The sequence below is a fragment of the Coptis chinensis genome, chromosome 5, assembly GCF_015680905.1.
Source record: "Coptis chinensis isolate HL-2020 chromosome 5, ASM1568090v1, whole genome shotgun sequence".
Lineage (NCBI taxonomy): Eukaryota > Viridiplantae > Streptophyta > Magnoliopsida > Ranunculales > Ranunculaceae > Coptis > Coptis chinensis.
The window spans coordinates 37,817,137-37,841,089 of record NC_141460.1 but is presented as its reverse complement, the minus strand read 5'-3'; positions in this window follow the sequence as shown (position 1 = coordinate 37,841,089).

The following is a 23,953-nucleotide window of genomic DNA, read 5'->3' as shown; positions in this document are numbered from 1 at the left end:
GAGTTTTAAGAATTAGGTTAAGGCTTTTTACTATGAGCTTCGTGTTGAGCCTGGATGTTAGGCCTGTGAAATAGGCTTTGGAAGTAGGTGGGCTTACTAACTAATATTAATTATTTTATTTTACTTTTTGTATCAAACCAATGGCCAGACCACCTAAGAATTGAAGGAGGTTGTCCATGCGTGCACGTTCCTTAATAAGAGAACCCCAATTCTTTGAGTTTTCTAGACACCGTTCAGAATGAAAAAAATAAATTTTTAAATTTTTTTATTTGATAGCATACGAGTAATGTACTGTAACTATGAGATAATATTGCAAATAATATTAACAAATTATTTTAACCTAATTAACCTAAAAATTATCGCGCAAGCTTGAAAATAAAAGGTATATTGGTAGCGCTTGTAAAGAAGAAGAGTCTTGGGTCAAGCTCAGTGAAGGCAAATATGAGGCGCGTGCACGCTCACAAGTAAATAACTAGAGTTGAAACTTTTAGGGTCAAGTCACGGGAGGGCAGAGAGTTGGTTGCGCAACTCGTATACACTCAGACAGTAGCAGAAAAATTCGAAGAAATTGCGAACAATGTTTTAAATGTTGTGTTTGGAATAGTAAAAATAGTGTCTTCTAATATAAATACACGTAATGTAAACAAACTAGATAGCAAGCGGCGCCATTGATAAGATACAATTTAAATAGATTGATGAACAATAAAATTATGATGGAAAAATAGTAAATAAAATACTCTCAATATCGTAGAAATAATGAGGAGTACTTATGTTCGTACCACTCTGGTCGTACGTTACTTGAATGCAAATCTAGATTAGAATAATGTTGTACTAGTAAGAATAAAAAAAGTTGATTTAAGGGTGTAAAAAGGTGTTTTATTTGATGAGGGAAGATATTAGAAGGGGTTTAATCCACCACGCGATTCGATTGACTATTACTTAGTTACTGAATCATTTGTTTTGATCCCTAGTGAACACCAAGTCGTCTCGGATCAAGGTTTCACTAGCATGAAAGTTTAGCTCCACCACAAATCTCTTTGATGGTGGCTCTAAACTCTAGTTCTCCGTTATGAGCTCTATCTCTAGACCCTCATAACGAAGAACTTGAAGTTCTTTATGCAAAACAATACTAAACTAATGGTTAATCATCCTCACATGGCTTCATTAATATAGGTTTAGCCTTGTGTCATCGGAATCATACTAACTAAAGATTGAATATAAGACATAATTGAAAGGACAATTATTTAATTGAAGAACTAAAGCTTTTTATTGATGGGAATTAATGGTGGCTACAAACTAAAACTATTCTAACCATAAAGAAAGTAAACCTAATTAAAACTAAACTAAACTAATACTAAAATAAGGGGTTGAGAGAAAAAAAGTGGATAGAAGTGTTCAACCTTAACCCTCTTTATATAGGAGGGGGTTAGGGTTATATTTTTATGCATGGGTCAAAAGAGGGACTTTGGGCCTTTAATGTGAGCCTAAAGTCCATTAGGTTAGGTTTATAGAGGCCACAACTACTGAAAATTACCTCTATGCCCTTTTCGTCCACTTGCACAGCTCTTATTGGGGCAATGCTAGATCCATTAGAAAGCTGGTTCCGAGTTGGTCGTTTTGACATAAAGTCGGCCCAATTCTGAGGGTAGAGTCCAAAGATACAGCCTGTTAAATTTCTATTGACTTTTTTGTTCTTTTTCTACTCGGTTTGACTTTGAGTTCCCAGCTTTGGTTGGGCTTGAAAAAGGCTTTTTTTCATGATTCTTAGACTTTAAATGTAGAACTTCTCCAGCAATCATCTTTTTTTTTTTAAGATAAGCTAGGGTTAGGCTGACCCTCACCAGCATTAATAACCAAATCTTACATAGGTGGTACCTAGAGCATCCTCCTCTATCAGTCTATGCAATTCTCTATCTAGAGGAGGTATAAACACTAACAAATCATTACAGAGAGAAGGCTTAAGTCCTGCAAGTAAGTCTGTCGGCTTATTAGCTTCCCTAAAAACATGCGAGAAAGAACAAAAGCTAAATTTTGTAGCTAGTTTTGAAATCAAAGACTCCAAATCCGAACATATCCATGGTGGTTTTGCAATCTTACTGATGATTTTCACTGTTGTAAGGGAGTCAGATTTAACTTCCACCTTCTGATATCCTAGCTTATAGCATAACTCAAGCCCGATCGCAATTGCTTGGAAGTTGGATTTTGGCTACTGCCTATGCGTTGAACAAGAGAGGGCGACTAGTACACCAGATATCGTGCCAGAAAAGTGTGTCTCTACTATTAGAGATAAAGTATAGGATAAGATCTTGCGCTTCTTTTCTGCTCTAGAGAATGTTCCTCCATGACCATGAACAGTCTTGAGGGATTGTCATGGTCCACAGGTATTTGTGAACCAGTTGATTCTTCCATACCCAATCAACCCAAATATTACTTTCCTTAGCAGCTACTTTGAATAACAACCTACAATAAGCTCCTTTATTCTATACATCCATATTCATGATCCCCAATCCTCCTCCTTCTTTTGTCTTGCAGATGGTTCTTAGACTCGCTTGATGCACGCATCTCTTTATGTCAGTTCCACTCCACAAAAAAGTCGCACATATCTTTTCCACATGTTCTAGACCAGTTTTTGGTAGGATCAATGTTCTAGGCCAATAAATATGTAGTAAACTAAGCACTGATAAGATCAGTTGCAATCTACCTGCTTGAGAGAGTAGTTTAGCTTTCCAGTCCTTCATTCTACTTGTAACCTTATCTATCAGAGGTTGACATTCTTTGACTCCAAGCTGAGCAAAGAAGAGAGGAAGTCCTAGGTATCTTACTAGAGGAGTTACGAGTTCAATACCTAGAATCTGAGCCAAATCCAAACCATCTTGTTGTCCCATGGCACCAGTTATAATAGTGGTCTTCTGTGAATTTAATTGTAGCCCAGTAGCTGCACTAAATTCCACCAAACAATCTCTGAGAGCGTATATAGAATTCACTTCACCTTTATAGAAAATTAAGACATCGTCCTTAAAAGCCAGGCGCGTGAGTTGATTCCTCTTGCATTTAGAGTTGTATTGTATAAGCTTGTTTTCCACACTCTCTCTAATTAGATAGCCAAGAACTTCCATTATGAGCACAAACAAATATGCAGACATGGGGTCCCCCTACCTTAAACCTCTACCTCCAGGGAAAAAACCTTCAGGAGAGCCGTTTATGAGGACAGAATAAGAAAGTGAGCGAATGCACAACTGAATCCACATTTTTATCTTTGGAGGGAGCTGGAATCTATCCAACATGTATAAGATGGACTACCAACTCACCATATCATAGAGCTTTTTGATATCTAGTTTCAGTGAGCATCTGGGGGTGCCGTGTCTTCTATCATATCCTCTCAGAACTTCATGGGACATAAGGATATTATCTTGTATAGATCTTTCTGGAATGAAAGCTGACTGATTGTCATGTACTAGTTCAGGCAACACAATCTTCAACCTATTGGTAATGACTTTGGAAACACATTTGTAGATTGTGTTGCACAAAGCAATAGGTCTGAAATCGTCAACTGTGGAGGGTGAAACCACTTGAGGGATTAGATAGAGAAATGTTACATTAATACCCTGAGGCATCTTGTTAGTACTTAACACATTTTTGATGGCGTTCACAACATCCCCTATTGTATCCCAGTAAAATTTGAAGAAGAAAGGGTTATATCCATCAGGTCCTGGCACCTTATTGTTTCCATCTCAAAAAAGGATTCCTTGATTTCTGTGTCAGTCACCTCAGCTTCCAATACTGCACTCATTTCTGGATCAACAGTATTTCTGACATTCAGCTCCATGAAAAATTCTTTATCACTAAATGGTGGAGCTGTAACACCCAACATCTGAGTGAAGTATTTCACTATACTCTGTGTTACTTCTACCTGTCCATGAGCTGTACCACCACTATCATTCGCTATCACCCATATTCCTTTCCTGGCTACCTTTTCCTTCAAGGAGTTGAAAAAAAAAATCAAACATCTATCCCCTTCTGTCATCGATTGAGCCTCAGACTTTTGGGCCAAATCAATTGTTTCAGCTCTTGCTAGATCAATATATTTCTTCATAGCCTGCTTTTCACATAATCCCAAACCCACATCAGAAGAATTATTTTGGAGGAGAATGTATGCGTCTCTTAATTGCTGCCTTGCAGCTATAACTCTCTCATGTAAGTTGGAAATTTTTTTCCTGACCCAACGTCTGATCCTCTCCTTAAGCATCTTGAGTTTTTGGATAAGAACATACATAGGATTTGCATATATCCTTGTACTCCAAACTTCTTCAATGATGATTTTGAACTCCGGTTGATAAAACCAAAAGTTACAAAATTGATAATAGAAAAAAGATAGTTTTACCTACGAATAAGTAATTAAACTCAAATGTAAATAAAACTAAAACTAATTCGTGCTTAATATCAAAGTTTTCTACTCTCGTTATCAATGCAATATTTGGAGTTGAGAATTCGTTCCACTCCTAGTTCGTTTAGATGTGACGTTTCCTAGTTCATGTATTCTAACAAAATAGTGAGAGTAATGGAATTAAATTTAACTATGATGGTGAAATAACTAATCAAGATGGTATAAATCAAACTACAGAAATTCAATACTAAATTGACAATATGAGAAGGGATTAGGGGAATTTGATTCCACCTTGATTCGACTTAATAAACTAACATAGAATTGTTGTAATCCGAATAGCAATGTTTTCGCATAACAATTGGGTCTTTCTAATCACTAATTGTTCATGGTAATCTCTACCAACTAACAATCAGCATGTGAAGCAATCAAACCCATTCTCATGGAGAACTAATTACTTTCTAGAATGGAATAGATTCTTACAACCATTTCTATGCTAATACAATCAAATTTTCATCAAGACTTCCTCAAACCCCTCTAATGGAGGTTTAGCCTTGAGTAATTAAACTATCATTTCTAGAATAAGAACAATAAAAACAAGACATTATTAAATGAATAACAATTACTTTATTAATGAACAATAGTCTAATGATTGAAAATGAATTAAAACTGAATTAAAACTAATTTAGAACTTGAGTTTATGACTATCTAATTACAAAATTAAGATAAACTAAAGCTAACCAAGTATTGAATTCTAAAAAAAACTAAGTTTATCAATTATCTAACTAAGTAACTAAGTCTAAAAACTAATTTCTTATTCTAAAACTAATTGATTAAGAGTTAAGTCTTAGTCTTCTTTATAGAGAAGAGATTAGATCCACAATTTCATGCATGGGCTTAGGAGCCATGTTTTGGGCCGGAAAATCGAGCCCAAAACCTCATTACTTCAGTCTACAAAGGGGTTTTCAGCTGGAAATGACTTCAACAGACTTTTCATCCACTTTTTCTCCTCTTATTTGGTCAAGTCTAGGACCATTAGAAAGATCGTTCCGAGCCGGTCATTTTGATGTATGGTAGGTCCAATTCCAAGGTATGAGTCCAAAGATACGGTCTGCAAAAGTTCTGTAAACTTTTGTGTGTTATTTCTTCCCGCATTGACTTTGACTTTTCAGCTTTGATCGGGCTTTAAAAAGGCTTTTTCTCCTTGAATCTTGGCCTTTAATCATAAAACTTCTTAGCAACCAACCTTTTCTCCATTATCTTGCAAAAGGGACGTATTTCTTCACATATTCGACTCCAATGCCTGAAATACATATGGACATGATAACAGTACTAACTCTTACTTATTAATCACATAATTCGTCAAAAAGCAATATTGTTAAGAGGTTAAACTACAATTTTGGGCTCTTATCAAACCACCCCCAAACAACATTTTGCTTGTCCTCAAGCAAATATGAGAAACTAAAATAATTGACCAAAAATGGAGTTCTAACTAATCTCGTTTCGCCGAGTGCGATTGTATTGACTCTATGCAACAAGGACTTAAACAACTAGGAATTCCCTAGTAGACGAGTTATAGCCTCGTGAGAGTTTTCCAATGAAGACACTCACAAACTTCATCTATACTACAATGAGTAAGAAATAAAACTATTGTTTCCTTATTTATTCTCAAATATCTATACATCTCACTAACAATGAATACAGAATGATCAAGTCGAAACCTAAACTAATATATGCATAATAATCAATCATTTACGAATAAATATATATACAATGAGCAATGCTATGAAATGCACTAACAGGTCCGTTTTTGAAACTTTGGAATAACGTCCTTAAGTAGGTCCTAACATAAATGTCAAGACAAAAATACTCTGATTTTTCCGCTCAAGTTTCGCTACTCTAGTCTGCAATGGGCACACTTTACCTTACAATCTCAATGACACACAAGGAAGCTGAAGTCGATCAAACACATCTGCCACTTACTATCACACAAACCTATTCCTAATTGAGCTAGAGATCTTTATTAGGTGTTGCGGGGATTAAGTGATGGTTTAAGAATGAAGGAAATGGATATTCAAAAAGGACAAGTCTGATATAATAGAGTCTTCATATTATGTAACTATAGAAAACTTTGTTCTTACTTTGCTTCTACACTTTGTTTCCATCCTTAACTATTTTTTCTTTTTCTTTGGCTTTTGACTCCCATGATTCTATTTTTAGAGTTCTAACTCTTTATTTTTTATTTTTTTTTTTTTTTCCTTTTCTTTGGATGGAAACTTTCTTTTCTTATTTGAAACAACTAACAAATTATTGATTTCAAAGGTCTTTCTCTTATCTATTCTTCATTTCTATTCTCAGACTCATTCAAAGAATGGGTAGGCTGATTTTTATTTTAACTTTGTTTTGGTAAAAGATTTGCGGTTTATGAAAGGCTAAAGAAAGGCTCAGATGGGCGACTAGCGGAAATAATTTCATATAGGTTTGAATTTCTGGCTATATCGATCCAAAGAGTGCCTAAATTCTCGCTTAGGATATGGCATAGTGATCAAGCAAGTGGACGTATGATTTCTCTATTCGGAATTTACTTCTCCCTTGTGTCATTTCTCAAATATTTCACTCATATAAGGCTTTAGGCTATATTCTCATAGGATTTGTAGAATAAATACTCTAGCCTAGATTTCAGAAACTTACTGCCAATACAAACATAGATACTCATGCAATATTTTTTTTTTCCATGCAAGTAGGGATATTTTATTTATCTAATAAAGAATGTTACATCAAGAGTAGACATCTTACATCCAAAGGTAACAAAAGGAAAAAAATTCTTCCTAGTTTAGTTAAACCGGTAGTAAGTCCTGTAGGGACTTTCTAGGCTAGAGACAAAGCTGGGTCTGTCGGGGCTCCACCACTCCTCGCCTTGGTTTAGAGTTGCTCCCATCTTGGCAATAGCATCAGCGCTAAAATTTGCTTCGCGGTAGGTGTGGGACAGTCTCCAGCTAGAGAGTTTATGGGTTGCTCGAAGCCATCTTGCTTTGAGCACCCAAGGAGCGTTGTCCCTACTAAGAGCTATGATAGCAGCTAGTGAATCACTTTCTATCCATAGATGATTCCAACCTTTTACCACTACTAGTTCTGCTACCATAACAATGGCATAACACTCCGCTACAAAGTTGGTGGTAATCCTAAGCCCATAGGCCTTGGCTCCGATAACCTGGGCCGAGTGGTCTCTATAGATGACCCCTGCTCCACCATTACCAGGATTTCCAGCCGAAGAACCATCTGTATTTGCTTTGACTTCACCAGCTTCAGGTGAGTTCCACCTGACTTCTTGTATACATCTATCACGTGCTCTGCCCTTGATGTTAAAAGAGTGAAGCACTTCCAAGTCTTCTGCAGAGTTAAACATATACCCAGAAGCTATTCTGCCCGAGGCTTAAGCACCTTTGGTTACTTCGTTTTTGATGTAGTCTCTGTTCAAGCTCTTGTCCTAAAAAAAAATTCTATTGCTCGTCTTCCAAATCTGGGACATGAGATGTGCCGCAGTAGCGTTCCAAAGCTCTTTTCTGATAGAGCTAAGCAACTTGGGAGCAGCTAGGACACCTTCCAAACTAAGAACTGGACACAACTTGTGAGCTTCAAACAGCCATGACCAAAGCTCTTTAGTAACTTCACATTCCCAAAGAATATGGGCTACCGATTCCTCCTCTTTTTTACAGAGTCTGCATCTAGAGACCATGTGGACGCCTTGCTTTCTTATCCTGTCATCAGTCGGCACTGCTCTGTGAATGAGCTTCCAGACGGTACTAGCAGTTCTAGGATGCACAATTTTATTCCATACCCATTTGTGCCAAGCCACCACTTGTCATTTAGTTCTGATTGATTCGGAAGTAGCTTTTACTGTAAATTTACCATTTATCGCAATTTTCCAGACTCTAACATCCTCTTCATCTCCAGAAGGTGGTGGCAAAGAGAGAAGGTCTATGCCCGCTCGACCAAACACTTGTTGCACTTAGGCTGGAATGTTCCATTCTCCCTCAGTAATGATGTCCGATACTTTCGCTTTGAGGCCTTTCCAGTTGACCCCCTGGACTTTATCTCCCAAGCTAGAGCACCACCCCATCCCCGCTTGTTGTTGACTTTTTGCCACAGCCTTTCCGAATGTCCTTTCCTTGGCCCACTATCCATCCCAAGTTAGGTGACAGTTCAGCCCTCAAGTGCCCATCTTATGCCTGGGCCAAATAGTTGACTTTTTTCCCGAAGTAGGTAAGCGGCTTTCCTTTGATGCCATGGTGAACTTTGCATGCATAAACAAGCTCCACTCTGTGGTTCCCAAAATGAAAACCCAAGCAAGCTTCATGAGAAGTGCTAAGTTCAGCTCCTTGAATTTCCTTAAGCCGAGACCCTTTCCTCTGTGGGGCTTGCACACCTTTTCCCATTTAAGGGTGGTACCTTTTCTCACCGTGGGGTTCCAGCCACACAAAGTTTAACCACACAAAGTTTCTTATAGCTGCTTCACATTCTTTTGATACACTTTGAAGGTCACTTGTACACCAACATGTTATAGTCACTGACCCAATCAGAGGGAGCTAGTGTTGAGGATGGATTGGGCAATGACCACCCTTCCTTGGAAGGAGAGCATCTTTCCAGCCCAGCTTCACTCTTTGTTAATGGTAGCTAGTTAGACCTAAATTAATATATAGAATTCTAGATCTAGTTTTATTAATTAATTAAGTTTTAGTTCCATTTCAATTCCTGTTTTAGATTAAATTCTTGAATCATTGTTCTTGATTGATTAGATAAATAAAATAGTTAGTTTGTCAATTTCGAATTTGGTTATTTCCATTCTAGATCTAATTTCAATTCTTGTTCTTATTTCATTCCAGCCATTAAATTAGATTCATTATTGTTAGATTAAGTAAATTTCGAATCTTGATATTATGTTTAGTTATAATAATATGGGAAATGATGTTTTGATGACTCAAGGCTAAAACCTATATTAGAGGGGTTGATGAAGCCTTGATGAAAACTTAGTTGTTTAGTATAGAATCGTTGTAGAATCTATTCCACTCTAGAAGGTCGTGTGTTTAAGCCATGAGAATGGGTGGGCGACCTCATATGCTAGTTAGGACTTGGTAGAAATGCCATGAACACTAGGGATTAGACTCGAAATTCTTGCCGTGAAACGTAAGAATCGAGATACGACAATTTATACTAGGTTATTAAGTTGGATTCGAGGTGGATTTAATTCCCCTCTATTTCTTTATCTAGATTCAACAATCGTATTTCCGTAGCTTTCGTAGATTAACTTTAGTTTATATTTTATCTTGTTATTTATTATATCTTGTTATTTAAATTAACGCGTCTTGTTAGCATAACATTTAAGTAAAGCTCTCATTAGACTTAAGACTGATTTCTTAGACTTAGAAAACAATCCATGCTAGGGAACTAGGAGTGGAACGAACTTCTTACTCCACTTAGTGCAATTCGCATCGAGAGTAGAATCTTTGATAATCGAGATTATTTCATCAGTTTTAGTTTACTTACGGATTGAATTCATCGTTCATTTCGTAGGTAAACTATTCATTTTACAGTTATCAAATGGCATGCCGCTATCTTAGTTGCACTTTAGCATTGTTTTCTTTGTAGAAGTAGTCATTTTTAAGTCCCATTAAACCCACCCACCCTTGGTTGTTTCATACTGTGGTTGCCCATTTCCGCTTTGACAAATTCTGCGAGAAAATATACGAGCCGCCGCCAAGCGAGAGCGCCGACCAGCTAAGTTCTTGGAATTTCATCTACCACTGAAGAAGCCAGCGCTTCATACCAAGCGACCAGCCGCTAAAACATCGAACTTCGACTTTACACCGAGCGCCGACCACGCCTTCAGCATCGGAGCCCAGCCAGCCGCCGCTTTAGCTGAAATTTCGGTTTCCACAGGGTTTGATTCGAACTTCGAGTTGTCAAGTTTTTCAGTGTTCTAATCTCTTATATACACTGAACACGCGTACACAAGACGCTATTCATAAGCGAAGCAAGGACGCTATCAGGTATTCCTTTCTTCCATACCTCGCATTTCCAGTTAGAGGTTTTCTACTAGTATATCAGAATTGTTTGGAGTGTTGCATGTTTAGTTAAGCTCAACTTAGTCTTGCATGAGATTAAGGTCTGGTCGAACAAAAACAACAAACGTAATTACACGGCAACAAACAAGTCTATCTAGTACACCAACCACGACACCTCTAGCTACTATCACACACACCATAACTGACATAATAGCTGAAGAAAGAGAGACTCCTCTCTCCGACTTTTACAAAGCCTTGAGCGATAGCCCTAAATCTTGCATCGTTCTAGCAGACCCAGTGGGGGATTTTCGAATCCCCCCAAACATATTTAATTTGTTACCCGTTTTTCATGGGTTAGACCATGAAAAACCTTATCCGCACATGCGTAGGATTGAACAAGTCCTTACAACATTCCATCATCCTACGGTAGGTGCGGAACAAATTAAACTGAGGGTATTCCCTTTCACATTAGCCGATAAAGGCGTCTTGGTTAAGCGCCCAAGCGCTTAATTCCGTGGACTCGTGGGCTAAACTTGTTCAAATTGTTTATGGAACATTTTACCCACCCCTAAAGACGGATGAGATGCTTTCCAAGATTCATTTTTTTTCGGCCGTAATCCTCATGAATCATTTTCGAGGCATGGAATCGTTTCACCGATCTCCTTTATAGAGTGTCCACATCATAACTTAGCTAAAGACACGTTAGTTCGTGCCTTTTTCAAAGGTCTTCTACACCACCATAAAGAAGTCCTTGACATAATGAATGGGGTAGTTTCCTAAGTAAAGGAGCCTCTGAGGCTTACAAATTTTAGAAGACCAAACTAAACGGAATAATAATGGGGGGGGTAGTGATGATATCCCCCGCTCAGCTAGTTCTTCTTCAACAGTCAAGGCCGCCGGTATGTTTTAGAAGAAAACCGATCCAGAACTTAAAAATTTACTCGAATCTCTAACTAAAAAAGTAGAGGCTATTTATGCTCAACAAAAGCATATCCCCGTCACGAATGTAAACTCCAACCCATGTAATTTCTGTTTGAGTCCAGAGCACCCTGACGATTATTGTCCTCTAGCTTATGAACAACAACCACCAGAACAAGATAATGTTTACTCTATTAATAACTATCCTATTCCTAACGCCCCTTGGAGACAACATCCCAAGTTCAGTTGGAGAAATAATCAACAAGTAACACCTCCAGGGTACAATAATCAAAACGTTAGGCAAGCAAACAATTATAACCAAGCTCCACCTAGGCAAGGACAAGGACAAGGACAAGGTCAAGGGAATTATAATAATTATAACAACCAAGCGTAACCACGACAAGGTCAAGCACAAGGTCGAATAATTATAATAATTATAATACCAATAGAGGTATCGTTCGGTTAACAATAATAACTATCATAACCCACCCATAAATAATCAACGAGATAGTTCCAAATGCACCACCCGTGACTACTACACCTACACAACCGGATCGTATCGACGCCTTTATACAAGTTACCCAACAACTTTTCCGCACAATGACTCAATCAAACCAACAGATTTTACAATCCATAAATCGGGGCATACAATAGTTAGCCCAAGCAAAGCCCAACCAAAAGGCGTGTTTCGGGATGAAAGCGATACCAAACCCTAAAACAAAAACACACCTTTGAGGTAAACGGTAATTCTAGTGCGGAAACTACAATCGTAGGGTGACCTAAATGCCATCACCACTCTCCGCTCGGAAGAGTGGTTGATAACAAAGTAACTACGCCTATAGTTACCCCATCAAGTACTCTACACCGGATATCGAACTAGATACCGCAATAGAAACCGAGGAGCCTACCACGGTAGAGGGTACCAGTTAAATCACAACCAAAGAAACCAAAAGCCAAGGTTACACAAAGAAGAAGCCATATGCAAAATATAGAGCGAAAACCACCGTTCCTCAAAAATTAGCCATGCTAACCGGGGATACAAACTTTGAGGAAATTCGAACGTTTTCAAGAATCTAACGATAAACCTTCCTTTTCTCGAAGCTATTAAAAAGCTACCTAACCACGCTAAGTTTCTTAAAGAGTTGTGCACTACTAGGCGAAGACCAACATACCTAAAGACGCCTTTTAACTGAATAGTTCCCAACTTTATCCGAAAATAATGGAATTGTTAAGTACAAGGACCACGGTCGCCCTATCAGAAAATGCACCTTAGGAGATTCCCACCCACGGCGACCGCCTTATTAGACTGGGGCGAAGTGTTAACTTACTCCCGTATTACTTGTATAAACAAATAGGTCTACAGGAAATACAACCTACAAAAATAACGCGTTGCAATTAGCGGACGACAGGTCAATTAAGTATCCTAAAGGTGTAGTGGAAAACGTGCTTGTTAAGGTTCGTGATTTCTACTATCCCGCTGATTTTGTTATCCTCGATACGTAAGTCGCTAATGACTCTGTACCGATCATCTTAGGGCAGCCCCTTCTTGGCAACTACCAATGCGCTTATAAATTGTCGCGATGGAAAGATGTCCTTATCTTTTGGCCATCTTTTTCCGCCGAGGTAAATGTTTTAAAATGATGAAACAGCTTACCAGATTCGATGCGTAGATGGGGAGGTTAGCATGATCGAGAGTTTAGCTCAAGATTATTTTAACAACACGCTTCCTCGAAAACGATATGTACAAATTCCTTTCTTTTGGAACTTCCGATTTTGTAAATGACTCATACTTAGAGGAAGTCAACACCATCCTGGAGTCCACACCAATTGTAGACCCGTCGGTTGCTCCATATACTGATTACGAAGACTTGCTACCTAAGCAAGTCTTCATTACACTAGATAAGGACACTTATGAAACATCAACGGACATTCCGTCCACACCAGTGCTTACACCTCTTCCCCCGGAGTTAAAATATATTCAACTTGATCCGGATGGTAGTCACCCGATAATTATATCTTCTCTATTAACTAAGGATGAAGAGACATGTTTAATAAGGGTGATTAGGGAACATCGGTCTGCGATTGGTTGGTCCCTAGCCGACATTAAAGGAATTGACCCTAATGTTTGCACTCATCGTATCCATTTGGAGGATAACGCGAAGACTTCTCGCGAACCTCAGCGTCGCTTGAACCCTGCCATGAAAGAGGTGGTTAGGGAAGAAGTCTTGCGATTACTCGATGGCGGTATTATATACCCAATCTCCGATAGCGAATGGGTAAGTCCCATTCATGTAGTTCCTAAGAAATCGGAGTTACCATGGTAATGTAGCGGGAAGGGTGACTATGTTGTCACTCGAGGTCCTACGAAATGGAGAATCAGATTGATTACTGACGCTTTAAATGCTATGACACGAAAGGATCACTTTCCCTTACCATTTATAGATCGATGCTAGAACGTCTAGCTGGTCATGCCTTTTATTGTTTTCGGATGGCTACTCGGCTATTTTCAGATTATTATTGATATTGATGACCAAGAAAAGACAACCTTCACATGTCCCTTCGAACATATGCCTATAAACGAATGCCTTTTGGCCTTTGTAATGCCCCCGGTACCTTCCAAATGTATGCTTCATATATTTAGTGACATGGTAGAAGCTTTATGGAAGTGTTCATGGATGATTTTTCTATCTATGGAGACTCCTTTACGAATGCTTGTCTAACCTTGTCTAAGGTCTTGACACGGTGTGAAGAAAAGAGCCTCGTTTTAAATTGGGAAAAGTGTCAATTCATGGTCAAAAAGGGCATAGTACTAGGTCATATTGTATCTAGTGATGGCATCGAAGTAGATAAAGCCAAACTAGATAAGATAGCGACCTACCTAAAACCACGGATTTGTCCGCGAGATTAGAGCCTTTCTAGGCCATGCGGGGTTTTATAGGCGTTTCATTAAAGATTTTTCAAAATAGCTAGGCCTTTAACTAACCTGCTTTTGAAGGATGCAATCTTTGATTTTAATTTTAACTGTAAATAGGCTTTTGAAACCTTAAAAGCCGCCTCTAACCATCGCACCTATTATTATACAGCCTCCTCGATGGTCTAAACCTTTCAACTCATGTGTGATGCTAGTAACTATGCAGTTGGTGCTGTGTTGGGACAGAAACTAGATAATAAGTCCATTGTTATTTATTATCCTAGTAAAACATTAAACGACGCTCAACGGAATTATACAACTACTGAAAAAGAATTCTTAGCTGTCATTTATGCTTTAGATAAGTTTCATCCTTATTTGGTTGGTTCTAAAACTTTAGTTTACACGGACCATGCAGCCCTTAGGTACCTTCTTGCGAAGAAGGATGCTAAGCAGAGATTAATCCGATGGATTCTTCTCCCAAGAGTTCACACTAGAAATAAAGGACAAAAAGAGGGGTCGAAAACGAAGTTGCCGACCACTTATCTAGACTTACAAATGACGATAGTAGTGATTCTCGAGTCCATACCGGACTTTTCCCGATGAGCATCTTTATGCTATTTTTCAGCACCATGGTATCTTTGACATTGTAAATTATTTAGCAGCTGATGTTATGCCTTATAATTGGTCAAGAAATGAATGTAAGAAGTTCTTGGCCAGAGTTAAGTTATACTACCGGATGAGCCATACCTTTTTTAAGTATTGTGCGGATCAGATTATTCGTCGTTGTATTCCCCAGTGGGAATATAATGAAGTACTATCGTTCTGCCATGACAAAGAATGTGGTGGCCATTTTAGTGGTATGAAAACAGCCGCTAAAGTTCTCCAATGTGGATTTTATTGGCCTACCCTCTTTAAGGATGCCCAAGTGCATTGCAAGACGTGTATTCGTTGCCAACAACTTGGAAGGCTTAATCCGCGGCGTAATATGATGCCATTAAATCCAATCTTGATAGTAGAAATTTTTGATGTTTGGGGTATTGATTTCATGGGCCCTTTCCCTGTTTCCCACGGTTATATTTATATTCTAGTTGCCGTGGACTACGTGTCTAAATGGATAGAGGCCCTAGCTTGCCGTAGCAATGACCATAAGACCGTTGTATTTTTTATTAAAGAATATATTTTCTGTCGGTTTGGCATTCCTAAAGCCATCATTAGTGATGGTGGAACACATTTTACAAATGAGTTGTTGCATCCCTAGTGAAAAAGTATGGAGTTACACACAAAGTAGCAACTCCTTATCATCCACAAACTAGCGGCCAAGTAGAAGTTTCTAATAGGGAAATCAAAAAGATTTTAGAAACAACAGTAAACCCTGATAGGAAAGACTGGTCGAAGCGTCTATCGGATGCCTTATGGGCGTATAGAACTGCTTTCAAAACTCCTATAGGTATGTCTCCCTTTAGACTTGTATTTGGGAAACCATGTCATTTGCCCGTTGAATTGGAGCACCGTGCTCGTGGGCTATAAAAAGCCTTAACTTCAATATTGATGAGGCGGTGTCAAACGCAAGTTACAATTAAATGAGCTTGAAGAAATCCGTGGCGATTCTTACGATCTCATGAAGGATTATAAAGCTAACATGAAACGCGTGTTCATGATAAGCATATCTTGCACAAAGAGTTTGTGGTCGGACAAAAGGTTTTGCTTTACAACTCCGTCTACATATTTTCCCAGGGAAACTAAAAACCCGTTGGTCTGGTCCTTTTCTGGTTACTGAAGTCACCCCTTACGGGGCAATTACCTTGGTAAATCCCAAGGACAACAGTACCTTTCAAGTTAACGGTCAACGATTAAAACATTTTCACGAACTTCTGTCCCCTGATATAGAGGAAATCCTTTTACAGGACCCTATCTATGAGGAATGACCCTTGTCATTGGTGTACTTCCTTTCACTTCCATTTAATGGTAAGTGCACCATTAAGGTAACCGGGCCCTCCCTATGGAGTGTGTGGCTGTAAGTACCGGATCCTAAGTCCACTGTTCACATATTTCACATTTTCCACTCTTGCATGTTTTCTCGGATTTTTGAGTCATGTTTCTCTATGGTGTGAATTATGTCTTTATTTGCTTATAGTTAGTTTGTCAAAAAAAAAAAAAAAATATATATATATATATATATATATATATATATAATAATAATAATAATAATAATAATAATAATAATTGTTTTCATTTTTAGATATAGATATATATCTAAACCAAGAGAACTAGCAATACAACAAGTCTTGGGAATCTGACTTTAAACGACCCATGTTAAAACAAATTTTGTGTTTAAAAATTTGTTTGGGGGTGGGAAATCAGTCTTTCCATCCGGATTGCTTGAACTTTCTATTTGTGTTCCTTAGGTCCATTAGTATAGTTCATTGAGGTTGACGTCATCTAATTTAGTGTTCATTCGTTCGCATAACTTACGTCATGCACGCACTTCGAGGCGTTTTCCACTATCTTATATGTCACCCAAGGTTGAAATAGAGTATTTTATGGATCATTGGATTGGAAATTCTCTCCTGATCATTTCCATATCTCATTCGCAAAAATCGGACCGATAACGAAGCGGGAAATTTAGTTTGAAGTTGCGCTAAAAATCGACGGAAGTCGAAAAATCGAATTGGGCTTGGATTTAGCTTCTACTCTCGATGCGAATTGTACTAAGTGGAGTAGGAAGTTCGTTCCACTCCTAGTTCCCTAGCATGGATTGTTTTCTAAGTCTAAGAAATCAGTCTTAAGTCTAATGAGAGCTTTACGAAATGTTATGCTAACAAGACGCGTTAGTTTAAATAACAAGATATAATAAATAACAAGATAAAATATAAACTAAGGTTAATCTACGAAAGCTATGAAAATACGATTGTTTGAATCTAGATAAAGAAATTAGAGGGGAATTGAATCCACCTCGAATCCAACTTAACAACCTAGCGTAGAATGTTGTATCTCAATTCTCACGTTCTTACGGCGAGACTTTCGAGTTCTAATCCCTACTGTTCATGGCATTCCTACCGGATACTAACTAGCATGTGAGGTCGTCCACCCATTCTCATGGCGAAACACGACCTTCTAGAGTGGAATAGATTCTACAACCAATTCTATACTAACCACTAAGTTTTCATCAAGGCTTCATCAACCCCTCTAATGGAGGTTTTAGCCTTGAATCATTACGCAATCATTTCCATTTAGATTAAAACTAAACATAATATAAAGCATTGAAATTTACTTAATTAAACAATAATGAAATCTAATTTAATGACTAAAATGAAATAAACACAAGAATTGAAATTAGATCTAGAAATGGAAATGACAAAAATCGAAATTAACTAATAGCTATTTATTTATTAATACTAATGAAGAACTATGATTCTAATAGTTTAATCTCAGACAAGAATTTGATTTGAAACTAAACTTAAGTAAAACAATTCAATAAAACTAGATCTAGAAGCTATTTTAATGGCTACTTTTTACTCTAACATATCTACCCTAATTCTTTACTAATTAATCTTTTTTAACAAAGAGCTAAGCTTTTGTTTTTATACATCCAGATCCAAAAATCGTGCATGGGCTTGGAGCCATGGTTTGGGCCAGAGAATCAGGCCCAAAACCCAATTCTTTTAGTCCAAAAAGGCCTCTTCAGCTAGATTCGGCTTCAACAGACTTTTCGTCCACTTTTCCTCCTTTGATTGGGTCAAGGCTTAGACCATTGCAAAGCTCTTTCCGAGCCGGTCGTTTTGACATAAGGTAGGCCCAATTCCGAGGTCTGAGTCCAAAGATATGGCATTCGGAAGTTCTGCTGACTTTTGCTCCTTTATCTCGCTAAAGTGGCACATTTCTACACATAATGGACTTTGAAGCCTGAAATGTATAAAAACACGTGATCAGTATTAACTCTTACTTATTCTTCACATAATTGGTCTAACAAGATGATTATTAAGGGGTTAAAACTACAGTTTGAGCTCTTATTAAACCACCCCCAAACAAAGATTTTGCTTGTCCTCAAGCAAAGATGAGAAATTAGAATAAGTGACCAAAAATGGAGTTCTAACTACTCTCGTTTCGCTGAGTGCGATTGCATTGACCATATGCAACAAGGCCTTAAACCACTAGGAATTCCCTAGTGGACGAGTTATAGCCTCGTGAGAGTTTTCCGATGAAGGTACTCACAAAACTTCATCTATACTACAACGACTAAGAAAATAAAACTATTGTTTCCTTATTCATGCTCAACTATCTATACATCTCTCTAGCAATTGAATAAGAATAACCAAGTCAGAAACCTAAGCTAATATATGCATAATAATCAATCATCTAAAATAAACATATAACAATGAGTAATACTATGAAATGTAATAGCGGTCCGTTTTAAAACTTCGAATAAGCGTCCTTAAGTAGGTCCTCACATAAATGTCAAGACAAAACCACTCTGATTTTTCCACTCAAGTTTATTTGCTCCGGTGTAATGCAGTGGGCACACTTTTTTTACAATCTCAATGACAACAAGGAAGCGGTCGATCAAACACATCTGCCACTTACTATCACACTAACCTATTCTTAATTGAGCTAGAGGTCTTTATTAGGTGTTCTGGGGGATTAGGAGATGGTTTAAGAAGGAAGGAAATGGATATTGAAAAGGACAAGTCTGAGATAATAGAGTCTTCATATTATGTAACTTAGAAAAACCCTTGTTATTTTGTTTTGCTTCTATACTTTGTTTTCATCCTTAGCCATATTTTTTCTTTTTTCTTTTCTTTGGCTTTTGACTCCTTTATTCTATTTTTTGGAGTTTTTATTTATTTCTATTTTTTTTTTTTTTTTTCTTGGATGGAAACTTCTTTTATTTTTTAAGCAACTACTAATTTTTGTTTACACAGGTTTTTCTCTTTTTCTTTCTTCCTCATTCTATTCTCGGACTTATTCTAAATTGGGTAGGTTGATTTATACTTTTTTTTTTGTTTTGTTTTGTTTTGTAACAGGGGTAAAGGAATTGTGGTTTATGGAAGGTCAAGAAAGGCTCGAGGGGCTTACTAGTAGAAAATAATTCATAGGTTTGAATTTCTGGCTATATCGATCCAAAGAGGGCCTAAATTCTCGCTTAGGATATGGCATAGTGATCAAGCAAGTGGGCGTGTGATTTCTCTATCCGATTTTACTTCTCCCTTGTGTCATTTCTCAAATGTTTAACTCATATAAGGCTTTAGGCTATATTCTCACAGGGATTTGTAGAATAAGTACTCTAGCCTAGATTTCAAACTTCTTTACCGCTAACAATCATAGATACTCATGTAATAAATTTATAGATAGATGCAAATATTATTACCTACATATTAACCTAAGTTTCTAACAATTTTTACGATGCAAAAGCTATATGAGACTTCTAAATTGTTAAGAGCATAGAGAAAGAAAACAATACCAATATTCCTAAGTGTATAGCATACTTTTTTATTTATATTTTTGAATTTTTGAAATTTTAACTAGAAAACAAGTGCATATTATACATATCTATATCCTAACAGATGTCTTAATTACACGTGTTTCTATGCCCCCCAAACAAGAAGCATGCTTTGTCCTCAAAGCATTTAAATAAAGAGGGTAGGAAAAATACCATTGAAGCGCGTGAAATTCAGGAACATCTGCAAAACAAGGTTAAAACATACAAATATAGTAATATAAAAAAAAAACTGACGCAACTCTATAAGAGTTCCACCCATTATGGGGTTAACAGAATGAAATTGCTTGGGACATAAGCAGACACAAACAGAAACTAAAACTTACCTCCACTCCCGCTGTTATTCGTCATCTTCGTCATCCTCTACTTCTATAAAGAAGTGAGGCTCCTTCGCGTCCTGCCATGCTATGATAATTTGCCAGGCTTCACGCCATTTATCATCTATGGTTGCTAACCTATTAAGTGCCACTTGGTCTGATGGGGTGTAGGGTGCAACCTGGTGAGGTTGTATCCGCCACCCTTGCCAAGTCATTGCACGGAAAGATCGAATAATACTATTGGTGGGTCGCACCGTGTCTACCCTAATCCAATCCGTGAAACGTGTACAAAAAACAGGAAAGAAACATAGCATAATACGTGAAATTAGAACAGGCATAAGAAGGTACTTATGCCTCATGGTATGGGCTCGTGCTAAACTAGACATCAAAGTTCTGGGAAGGTCATAGAACCGGGCGTCCCCGGCTAAAGCAAAGGAAAACGCCGCAAGTGGCCTCATTCATAGAAGAAAAAACGCCATTCTCCTAAAATGTTTATCATAATCCAAAACATAACAGTTCCTATGTTCATGGACAAATACCAAGGGCAACGTTATAGTCCCCTTGTCCTCAATCGGAAAAATGCCTGCCCCATAAGCCTCGTGCAAAAACTCATAAGTGTAGACATGCATATTATCGACCCAATAGCACCATGGGTCTTGTATCTCACCGGCATAGCAAGTCCAAGAACAAATGCTAGCAAGAACACGGTAATTTCCATTGGTTCATCGTCAATGTTGATGGAGAACACTTGTTCTCCATCCGGTCTCTCAAAGAAAATGCAGTTATTATAAAAATAAGATGCAAGTCTTTGGAGAATAAAGTTCAGCCGGTCTTACCATAAGAGGTTCCCGATAACGTATGTGATCACCTCATGAAACCAAGCACCGTAAGTAGTGCTTTGGAACAAATCTTGAAAAGACTGTTCGGTATTATTATAGGAGATGTCATCTCAAAACTACGCCTGGAACAAGCTGCAAAACAACCGGGCACAACTTCGCGGAAAACTGAATTTTTCTGGTCCACGAAGTCGGTGGCCTTCAACTAGAGGCGAGTCGCGCTCTTTTGTATTTTGGAATTCCAGTGTTTGGCGAGAAGTCGCTTGACTTGAAGCTGGCGCCCTCGAGCAAAATTTTCTGTCGAAGTGTAGGGAGCGGCTCCTCTGAAGCGCGTGCTTCGAGTTGCTGATTTGCGAAAATGGAGACGAAACGTGGGAATCAGCGGGTGTGAAGGTGCGTGATGGAAGTTAGATGTAGTGTGAGTTGTGAGTGTAGAATGTATGAAGTTTATATAGGTTTTAAGTTGCTAAAACGGATCGGGAAGTTGCCAAAAAGTATTTACGACAGTTTCCGGAAATCCTAAAATTTCCAAACCCGAAAACGGAAACAACTCATTTTCTTGATTCTAATTCAAACCCAGTATCTTTTAGGTTAATTTTATGATTGAATGTACCTATTTAATCTAGATTTCATCCTACAATGATTCTCAATCATAGATATGCCTAAACGGCCATATTTTCACCTTACTCCGCAATAAATTCTAACACTAGGGTTATATAAAAATAAAGCTTGAATTGATAAAACCACCCCAAACAAGTTGAGAAGGTGGGATCAATATGAAACAACCACACATACTGAAAATAACCCTTTATATTAAAAATTTCATTCGAAGTACCTTTCACTACAAAATTCAAATTACGAAAATAAAAGTTACATTACAATAAAAACAACAAAATAAATAAAACAACAACCACTATCAATCCTCACACTCTCTAAACACCTCGCCATCGGGTGGCAGAGGGGCACACTCTCTAGTGGTGGCTCTCGGGCTCCCGAAGGTCCAAAGAGCAGTCGTCCTCTTCGTCGACGGCGCCATGCCTCGTAGGCTGTGTCCTCGAAGCGGTAGTCCGTATGAGGTGGGAAGCGTGCAAGCATATCCACTCTAAACCGGGCGGGGGCTTCCATCTCACCCTGTTCCCCATCTCTCATCCTCTCTCGTGCGGAGCTCGGTTGTGATGAATAGTCGCCTATCGAGTCCGGAGGTCTGCACGGATAGTGTTTAGTGAACGCGATGCCCCTATGAAGCCGCGATACCATGCGTTACGATCGACCAACACCTCCGAAGGCATCCGTATCAAAGCAAGTCACGTCCCTCCTCATCCTCCTCCGAATCATCCTCATCCTCCTCCTCTACCTCATCCCGTTCCCTACCCCGGGCAATTTCCACACTTGTTGGACACACTCCCTATAGATACGCGAAGTTACGGTGCGGGGTAATGTAAATCCTATCGACGGCACGGTCTTTCTTTCATCTTGAGATGATCTTGGTAATTAACACGGAAGAGGTGCCAAAGACTTTCCGACCCCCTAATCATGCTCAGCAAAAACTCCAAGATACAGAAATCGTTTACGCTCCCCGGAGTACCCATAAGATGTGGAGGCAGGTCGGACCGATGCCACGACCTTGTCCTTCCCTAGGACATTCCGACCAATCCACCGAAGCCAGAATTTGGTTGGGTTGGTCCCGAGGGATGCCCGGCGAACATGGGAGTTTGTATTGTAGCTCCCATTGATGACAGTCCACGCCCATCAAAGGCTCTACCCTCACAAACCGGGGCTCTGTAAAGTGGCATCGGATGGATTCTAGGCGGAATGCCTAGAATCTCACCAACAATCGATGAGAGTCAACTCCTTCCTCTTCTTCCTTACCAACACAAAAATCCTACTCCCCTCCAACTCCCTGGTGTTGTAGAACCGTCGGACCAAGTCTTCGTGGTAGAAGGCTTCGGTCGAGTACCATAAACTACTCCAGTCTCTACTAGCCATTTCGTCACCGTAAAACGGCGCGAAGTGGTCGACAGTGAAAACTTGCTCCGGTAAAATTCGGCGTTGTTGAGCCATTTGAAGTTTGATTTTACTAAGTGGAGTAGGAAGTTCGTTCCACTCCTAGTTCCCTAGTATGGATTGTTTTCTAAGTCTAAGAAATCAGTCTTAAGTCTAATGAGAGCTTTACGAAATGTTATGCTAACAAGACGCGTTAGTTTAAATAACAAGATATAATAAATAACAAGATAAAATATAAACTAAGGTTAATCTACGAAAGCTACGGAAATACGATTGTTTGAATCTAGATAAAGAAATTAGAGGGGAATTGAATCCACCTCGAATCCAACTTAACAACCTAGCGTAGAATGTTGTATCTCAATTCTCACGTTCTTACGGCGAGACTTTCGAAGTTCTAATCCCTACTGTTCATGGCATTCCTACCGGATACTAACTAGCATGTGAGGTCGCCCCACCCATTCTCATGGCTTAAACACGACCTTTCTAGAGTGGAATAGATTCTACAACCAATTCTATACTAACCACTAAGTTTTCATCAAGGCTTCATCAACCCCTCTAATGGAGGTTTTAGCCTTGAATCATTACGCAATCATTTCCATTTAGATTAAAACTAAACATAATATAAAGCATTGAAATTTACTTAATTAAACAATAATGAAATCTAATTTAATGACTAAAATGAAATAAACACAAGAATTGAAATTAGATCTAGAAATGGAAATGACAAAAATCGAAATTAACTAATAGCTATTTATTTATTAATACTAATGAAGAACTATGATTCTAATAGTTTAATCTCAAACAAGAATTTGATTTGAAACTAAACTTAAGTAAAACAATTCAATAAAACTAGATCTAGAAGCTATTTTAATGGCTACTTTTTACTCTAACCTATCTACCCTAATTCTTTACTAATTAATCTTTTTTAACAAAGAGCTAAGCTTTTGTTTTTATACATCCAGATCCAAAAATCGTACATGGGCTTGGAGCCATGTTTTGGGCCAGAGAATCAGGCCCAAAACACAATTCT